Below are 8,048 nucleotides of genomic sequence, written 5' to 3' on the forward strand. Positions count from 1 at the left end.
CACACACACACACACACACACACACGACACTCAGGTGAGTGAACTCAGAAAGCGTCGATTTGTAGATGGACAACTACTCGACTTATCTCCAGATTGCGAATTTGACTGACTTCATCCTGCAATAGTTAAAAAAATACATATTAGTTCAGAATGCATGTTTGAAGCTAAACAATGAGTACAGTTGCACAATTGTCACTGTCCCAGATTATTGCTCGATCAGTCATTTCAAATTACTCTAAATTGCGAGAGGACTCTGCATCATTTGCACAATTGTCAAAAAAATAACACAAAATTTGCATCGACATGATCACATTCCCGGTAATTGCTGAGTGACTCTCCGTACTTTGGTCTAATGTGATTATGTCTCCAAAGTATTTTTTGTCAAATGGCTGTCCGTTGTCACACGAGAGGGGCTCCAACTACCGGAGAAAAATTCCTTGTATGTTTCTGACATACTCGGCAAATAAAGAGGATTCTGATTTTGATTCTGCTGATTCTGATTGAATTTACTCTATCTCATCTCCTCCAACTAATACTACCTTTCACTTGACAGTAATGTATTCCTCGGAAGTGGTTTGGGTTCATAAACCGTGGCTTTGAGGTCCACACAATAATGTGCAATAATTACGAATCATTTAAAAATCCATACCTTTGTATCCTTAGCCTCGAGCCAATTAAAAGCACTGATGTGATAAAATTGTGACGTATCACGTAATACTAATATATATATATATATATATATATATATATATATATATATATATATATATATATGTGTGTATATCGATTTTATTTTATTTTTACTGTCGGAAAAGGAGAAACGGGATGTTTAAAAAAGGTACTTGAAGATTCTGTCTCCTAATAAAGAGACGGTAAATCATAAGAGAGAGGATGACTGCATTATAATTTAGGTCAACCACCGATAAGAAAACGATTCCACGAGAATCTAAAGTGAAAAAGCTTACGGCACCTGGTATTCCCAGGCGGTCTCCCATCCAAGTACTAACCAGGCCCGCCCCTGCTTAGCTTCCGAGATCGGGCGTTCTCAGGGTAGTATGGCCGTAAGCCACATGGTTACCTGAAAAGCAACATTTTATATTTAAAAAATATCATATTTCGCTTAAAAATATCTCAAGCGGATCGCGTCATCTTTATTCTCCAATTGTTGGCTGGTCTATTTTGGATTTTTTGTGTGTGGATGATGCGAACTTTGAGGTCCACACAATAATGTGCAATAATTACGAATCATTTAAAAATCCATACCTTTGTATCCTTAGCCTCGAGCCAATTAAAAGCACTGATGTGATAAAATTGTGACGTATCACGTGATACTAATATATATATTTCTATCTCTCTCTCTCTCTCTCTCTCTCTCTCTCTCTCTCTCTCTCTATATATATATATATATATATATATATATACATATATATACATATATATATATATAGATATATGTGTGTATCAATTTTATTTAATTTTTACTGTCGGAAAAGGAGAAACGGGATGTTTAAAAAAGCTACTTGAAGATTCTGTCTCCTAATAAAGAGACAGTAAATCATAAGAGAGAGGATGACTGCATTATAATTTCGGTCAACCACCGAAAAGAAAACGATTCCACGAGAATCTAAAGTGAAAAAGCTTACGGCACCTGGTATTCCCAGGCGGTCTCCCATCCAAGTACTAACCAGGCTCGCCCCTACTTAGCTTCCGAGATCGGGCGTTCTCAGGGTAGTATGGCCATAAGCCACATGGTTACCTCAAAAGCAACATTTTATATGTAAAAAATATCATATTTCGCTTAAAAATATCTCGAGCGGATCGCGTCATCTTTATTCTCCAATTGTTGGCTGGTCTATTTTGGATTTTTTTTTGTGTGGATGATGCGAACTTTGAGGTCCACACAATAATGTGCAATAATTACGAATCATTTAAAAATCCATACCTTTGTATCCTTAGCCTCGAGCCAATTAAAAGCACTGATGTGATAAAATTGTGACGTATCACGTGATACTAATATATATATATATATATATATATATATATATATAGATATATGTGTGTATCGATTTTATTTTATTTTTACTGTCGGAAAAGGAGAAACGGGATGTTTAAAAAAGGTACTTGAAGATTCTGTCTCCTAATAAAGAGACGGTAAATCATAAGAGAGAGGATGACTGCATTATAATTTCGGTCAACCACCGATAAGAAAACGATTCCACGAGAATCCAAAGTGAAAAACTTATGGGACCTGGTATTCCCAGGCGGTCTCCCATCCAAGTACTAACCAGGCCCACCCCTGCTTAGCTTCAGAGATCGGGTTTCCTCAGGGTAGTATGGCCGTAAGCCACATGGTGACCTGAAAAGCAAAATTTTATATTTAAAAAATATCATATTTCGCTTAAAAATATCTCGAGCGGATCGCATCATCTTTATTCTCCAATTGTTGGCTGGTCTATTTTGGATTTTTTGTGTGTGGATGATGCGAACTTTGAGGTCCACACAATAATGTGCAATAATTACGAATCATTTAAAAATCCATACCTTTGTATCCTTAGCCTCGAGCCAATTAAAAGCACTGATGTGATAAAATTGTGACGTATCACGTAATACTAATATATATATATATATATATATATATATATATATATATATATATATATGTGTATATCGATTTTATTTTATTTTTACTGTCGGAAAAGGAGAAACGGGATGTTTAAAAAAGGTACTTGAAGATTCTGTCTCCTAATAAAGAGACGGTAAATCATAAGAGAGAGGATGACTGCATTATAATTTAGGTCAACCACCGATAAGAAAACGATTCCACGAGAATCTAAAGTGAAAAAGCTTACGGCACCTGGTATTCCCAGGCGGTCTCCCATCCAAGTACTAACCAGGCCCGCCCCTGCTTAGCTTCCGAGATCGGGCGTTCTCAGGGTAGTATGGCCGTAAGCCACATGGTTACCTGAAAAGCAACATTTTATATTTAAAAAATATCATATTTCGCTTAAAAATATCTCAAGCGGATCGCGTCATCTTTATTCTCCAATTGTTGGCTGGTCTATTTTGGATTTTTTTTTGTGTGGATGATGCGAACTTTGAGGTCCACACAATAATGTGCAATAATTACGAATCATTTAAAAATCCATACCTTTGTATCCTTAGCCTCGAGCCAATTAAAAGCACTGATGTGATAAAATTGTGACGTATCACGTGATACTAATATATATATTTCTATCTCTCTCTCTCTCTCTCTCTCTCTCTCTCTCTCTCTATATATATATATATATATATATATATATATATATATACATATATATACATATATATATATATAGATATATGTGTGTATCAATTTTATTTTATTTTTACTGTCGGAAAAGGAGAAACGGGATGTTTAAAAAAGCTACTTGAAGATTCTGTCTCCTAATAAAGAGACAGTAAATCATAAGAGAGAGGATGACTGCATTATAATTTCGGTCAACCACCGAAAAGAAAACGATTCCACGAGAATCTAAAGTGAAAAAGCTTACGGCACCTGGTATTCCCAGGCGGTCTCCCATCCAAGTACTAACCAGGCTCGCCCCTACTTAGCTTCCGAGATCGGGCGTTCTCAGGGTAGTATGGCCATAAGCCACATGGTTACCTCAAAAGCAACATTTTATATGTAAAAAATATCATATTTCGCTTAAAAATATCTCGAGCGGATCGCGTCATCTTTATTCTCCAATTGTTGGCTGGTCTATTTTGGATTTTTTTTTGTGTGGATGATGCGAACTTTGAGGTCCACACAATAATGTGCAATAATTACGAATCATTTAAAAATCCATACCTTTGTATCCTTAGCCTCGAGCCAATTAAAAGCACTGATGTGATAAAATTGTGACGTATCACGTGATACTAATATATATATATATATATATATATATAGATATATGTGTGTATCGATTTTATTTTATTTTTACTGTCGGAAAAGGAGAAACGGGATGTTTAAAAAAGGTACTTGAAGATTCTGTCTCCTAATAAAGAGACGGTAAATCATAAGAGAGAGGATGACTGCATTATAATTTCGGTCAACCACCGATAAGAAAACGATTCCACGAGAATCTAAAGTGAAAAACTTATGGGACCTGGTATTCCCAGGCGGTCTCCCATCCAAGTACTAACCAGGCCCACCCCTGCTTAGCTTCAGAGATCGGGTTTCCTCAGGGTAGTATGGCCGTAAGCCACATGGTGACCTGAAAAGCAAAATTTTATATTTAAAAAATATCATATTTCGCTTAAAAATATCTCGAGCGGATCGCATCATCTTTATTCTCCAATTGTTGGCTGGTCTATTTTGGATTTTTTGTGTGTGGATGATGCGAACTTTGAGGTCCACACAATAATGTGCAATAATTACGAATCATTTAAAAATCCATACCTTTGTATCCTTAGCCTCGAGCCAATTAAAAGCACTGATGTGATAAAATTGTGACGTATCACGTGATACTAATATATATATATATATATATATATATATATATATATATATATATTATATATATATATAGATATATATATATAGATATATGTGTATATCGATTTTATTTTATTTTTACTGTCGGAAAAGGAGAAACGGGATGTTTAATAAAGCTACTTGAAGATTCTGTCTCCTAATAAAGAGACGGTAAATCATAAGAGAGAGGATGACTGCATTATAATTTCGGTCAACCACCGATAAGAAAACGATTCCACGAGAATCTAAAGTGAAAAAGCTTACGGCACCTGGTATTCCCAGGCGGTCTCCCATCCAAGTACTAACCAGGCCCGCCCCTGCTTAGCTTCCGAGATCGGGTGTTTTCAGGGTAGTATGGCCGTAAGCCACATGTTTACTTGAAAAGCAACATTTTATATTTAAAAAATATCATATTTCGCTTAAAAATATCTCGAGCGGATCGCGTCATCTTTATTCTCCAATTGTTGGCTGGTCTATTTTGGATTTTGTTTGTGTGGATGATGCGAACTTTGAGGTCCACACAATAATGTGCAATAATTACGAATCATTTAAAAATCCATACCTTTGTATCCTTTGCCTCGAGCCAATTATAAGCACTGATGTGATAAAATTGTGACGTATCACGTGATACTAATATATATCTATCTATATATATATATAGATATATGTGTGTATCGATTTTATTTTATTTTTACTGTTGGAAAAGGAGAAACGGGATGTTTAAAAAAGGTACTTGAAGATTCTGTCTCCTAATAAAGAGACGGTAAATCATAAGAGAGAGGATGACTGCATTATAATTTAGGTCAACCACCGATAAGAAAACGATTCCAAGAGAATCTAAAGTGACAAAGCTTACGGCACCTGGTATTCCCAGGCGGTCTCCCATCCAAGTACTAACCAAGCCCGCCCCTGCTTAGCTTCCGAGAGCAGGCGTTCTCAGGGTAGTATGGCCGTAAGCCACATGGTTACCTGAAAAAGCAACATTTTATATTTAAAAAATATCATATTTCGCTTAAAAATATCTCGAGCGGATCGCGTCATCTTTATTCTCCAATTGTTGGCTGGTCTATTTTCGATTTTTTGTGTGTGGATGATGTGAACTTTGAGGTCCACACAATAATGTGCAATAATTACGAATCATTTAAAAATCGATACCTTTGTATCCTTAGCCTCGAGCCAATTAAAAGCACTGATGTGATAAAATTGTGACGTATCACGTGATACTAATATATATATATATAAATATAAATATATATATATATAGATATAAGTGTGTATCGCCACATGGTTACCTGAAAAGCAACATTTTATATTTAAAAAATATCATATTTCGCTTAAAAAAAAAAATTTGCAAAATGGACGCTGTTCCAGATTATCGCACTACAATTTGCTTTATACTGCTTACATTTCTCGAAGTCTCTGCGCGTTTTGCACAATTGTCACTGTACCAGATTATTGCTTGATCAGTCATTTCAAATTGCTCTAAATTGCGAGAGGACTCGGCATCATTTGCACAATTGTCAAAAAAATAACACAAAATTTGCATCGACATGATCACATTACCGGTAACCTTTTATTGCTGAGTGACTCTCCGTACTTTGGTCTAATGTGATTATGTCTCCAAAGTATTTTCTGTCAAATAGCTGTCCGTTGTCACACGTGAGGGGCTCCAACTACCGGAGAAAGATTCCTTGTATGTTTCTGACATACTCGGCAAATAAAGAGGATTCTGATTTTTATTCTGCTTATTCTGATTGAATTTACTCTATCTCATCTACTCCAACTAATACTGCCATTCACTCGACTGTAATGTGTTCATCTGAAGTGGTTCGGGTTCATAAACCGTGGCTTTGAGGTCCACACAATAATGTGCAATAATAACGGATCATTTAAAAATCCATACCTTCGTATCCTTAGCCTCGAGCCAATTAAAAGCACTGATGTGATAAAATTGTGACGTATCACGTGATACTAAAATATATACATATATATAGATATATATATTTCAATATATGTGTGTCTAGATTTTATTTTATTTTTACTGTCGGAAAAGGAGAAACGGGATGTTTAAAAAAGGTACGTGAAGATTCTGTCTCCTAATAAAGAGACGGTAAATCATAAGAGAGAATGACTGCATTATAATTAAGGTCAACCACCGATAAGAAAACGATTCCACGAGAATCTAAAGTGAAAAAGCTTTCGGCACCTGGTATTCCCAGGCTTAGCTTCCGAGATCGGACTAGATCAGGCGTTCTCAGGGTAGTATGGCCGTAAGCCACATGGTTACCTGAAAAGCAACATTTTATATTTAAAAAATATCATATTTCGCTTAAAAATATCTCGAAAAATATATTTAAAAAAAATATATATATCATTGTTGGCTGGTCTATTTTGGATTTTTTTTGTGTGGATGATGCGAACTTTGAGGTCCACACAATAATGTGCAATAATTACGAATCATTTAAAAATCCATACCTTTGTATCCTTAGCCTCGAGCCAATTAAAATCACTGATGTGATAAAATTGTGACGTATCACGTGATACTCATATATATATATATATATATATATATATATATATATATATATAATAAATAGATATATGTGTGGTCTAGATTTTATTTTATTTTTACTGTCGGAAAAGGAGAAACGGGATGTTTAAAAAACGTACTTGCAGATTCTGTCTCCTATAAAGAGACGGTAAATCGTAAGAGAGAGATGACGGCATTATATTTAGGTCAACCCACCGATAAGAAACGATTCCACGAGAATCTAATAGTGAAAAGTTTACACCACCTGGTATTCCCAGAGGGGATCCCATCCAAGTACTAACCAGGCCCACCGCTGCTTAGCTTCTGAGATCAGACGAGATCAGGCGTTCTCAGGGTAGTATGGAAGTAAGCCACATGTTTACCTGAAAAGCAACATTTTATATTTAAAAAATATCATATTTCGCTTAAAAATATCTCGAGCGGATCGCGTCATCTTTATTCTCCAATTGTTGGCTGGTCTATTTTTGATTTTTTTTGTGTGGATGATGCGAACTTTGAGGTCCACACAATAATGTGCAATAATTACGAATCATTTAAAAATCCATACCTTTGTATCCTTTGCCTCGAGCCAATTAAAAGCACTGATGTGATAAAATTGTGACGTATCACATGATACTAATATATATATATATATATATATATATATATATATATATAGAGAGAGAGAGAGAGAGAGAGAGATATATAGATATATGTGTGAATCGATTTTATTTTATTTTTACTGTCGGAAAAGGAGAAACGGGATGTTTAAAAAAGCTACTTGAAGATTCTGTCTCCTAATAAAGAGATGGTAAATCATAAGAGAGAGAATGACTGCATTAGAATTTAGGTCAACCACCGATAAGAAAACGATTCCACGAGAATCTAAAGTGAAAAGTTTACACCACCTGGGATTCCCAGGCGGTCTTCCATCCAAGTACTAACCAGGCCCTACTCTGCTTAGCTTCTGAGATCAGACGAGATCAGGCGTTCTCAGGGTAGTATGGAAGTAAGCCACATGGT

At 35.5% G+C, this 8,048-nt stretch overlaps 10 pseudogenes; all 10 read right to left on the minus strand.

Annotated features, from left to right (window-relative positions):
• Positions 1 to 958: 958 nt before the first annotated feature.
• Positions 959 to 1,067, minus strand: LOC133398951 (5S ribosomal RNA; annotated as a pseudogene).
• Positions 1,068 to 1,636: 569 nt separating this feature from the next.
• LOC133398944 (5S ribosomal RNA) lies at positions 1,637 to 1,745 on the minus strand (annotated as a pseudogene).
• A 491-nt stretch (positions 1,746 to 2,236) lies between these two features.
• On the minus strand, positions 2,237 to 2,345 carry LOC133398948 (5S ribosomal RNA; annotated as a pseudogene).
• A 497-nt stretch (positions 2,346 to 2,842) lies between these two features.
• Positions 2,843 to 2,951, minus strand: LOC133398952 (5S ribosomal RNA; annotated as a pseudogene).
• Positions 2,952 to 3,523: 572 nt separating this feature from the next.
• Positions 3,524 to 3,632, minus strand: LOC133398946 (5S ribosomal RNA; annotated as a pseudogene).
• Positions 3,633 to 4,115: 483 nt separating this feature from the next.
• LOC133398949 (5S ribosomal RNA) lies at positions 4,116 to 4,224 on the minus strand (annotated as a pseudogene).
• Positions 4,225 to 4,752: 528 nt separating this feature from the next.
• Positions 4,753 to 4,861, minus strand: LOC133398943 (5S ribosomal RNA; annotated as a pseudogene).
• A 483-nt stretch (positions 4,862 to 5,344) lies between these two features.
• LOC133398947 (5S ribosomal RNA) lies at positions 5,345 to 5,453 on the minus strand (annotated as a pseudogene).
• Positions 5,454 to 7,278: 1,825 nt separating this feature from the next.
• Positions 7,279 to 7,397, minus strand: LOC133398953 (5S ribosomal RNA; annotated as a pseudogene).
• A 524-nt stretch (positions 7,398 to 7,921) lies between these two features.
• On the minus strand, positions 7,922 to 8,040 carry LOC133398950 (5S ribosomal RNA; annotated as a pseudogene).
• Positions 8,041 to 8,048: the final 8 nt, after the last annotated feature.

This window comes from Phycodurus eques, unplaced genomic scaffold (genome assembly GCF_024500275.1).
Source record: "Phycodurus eques isolate BA_2022a unplaced genomic scaffold, UOR_Pequ_1.1 contig_646, whole genome shotgun sequence".
Lineage (NCBI taxonomy): Eukaryota > Metazoa > Chordata > Actinopteri > Syngnathiformes > Syngnathidae > Phycodurus > Phycodurus eques.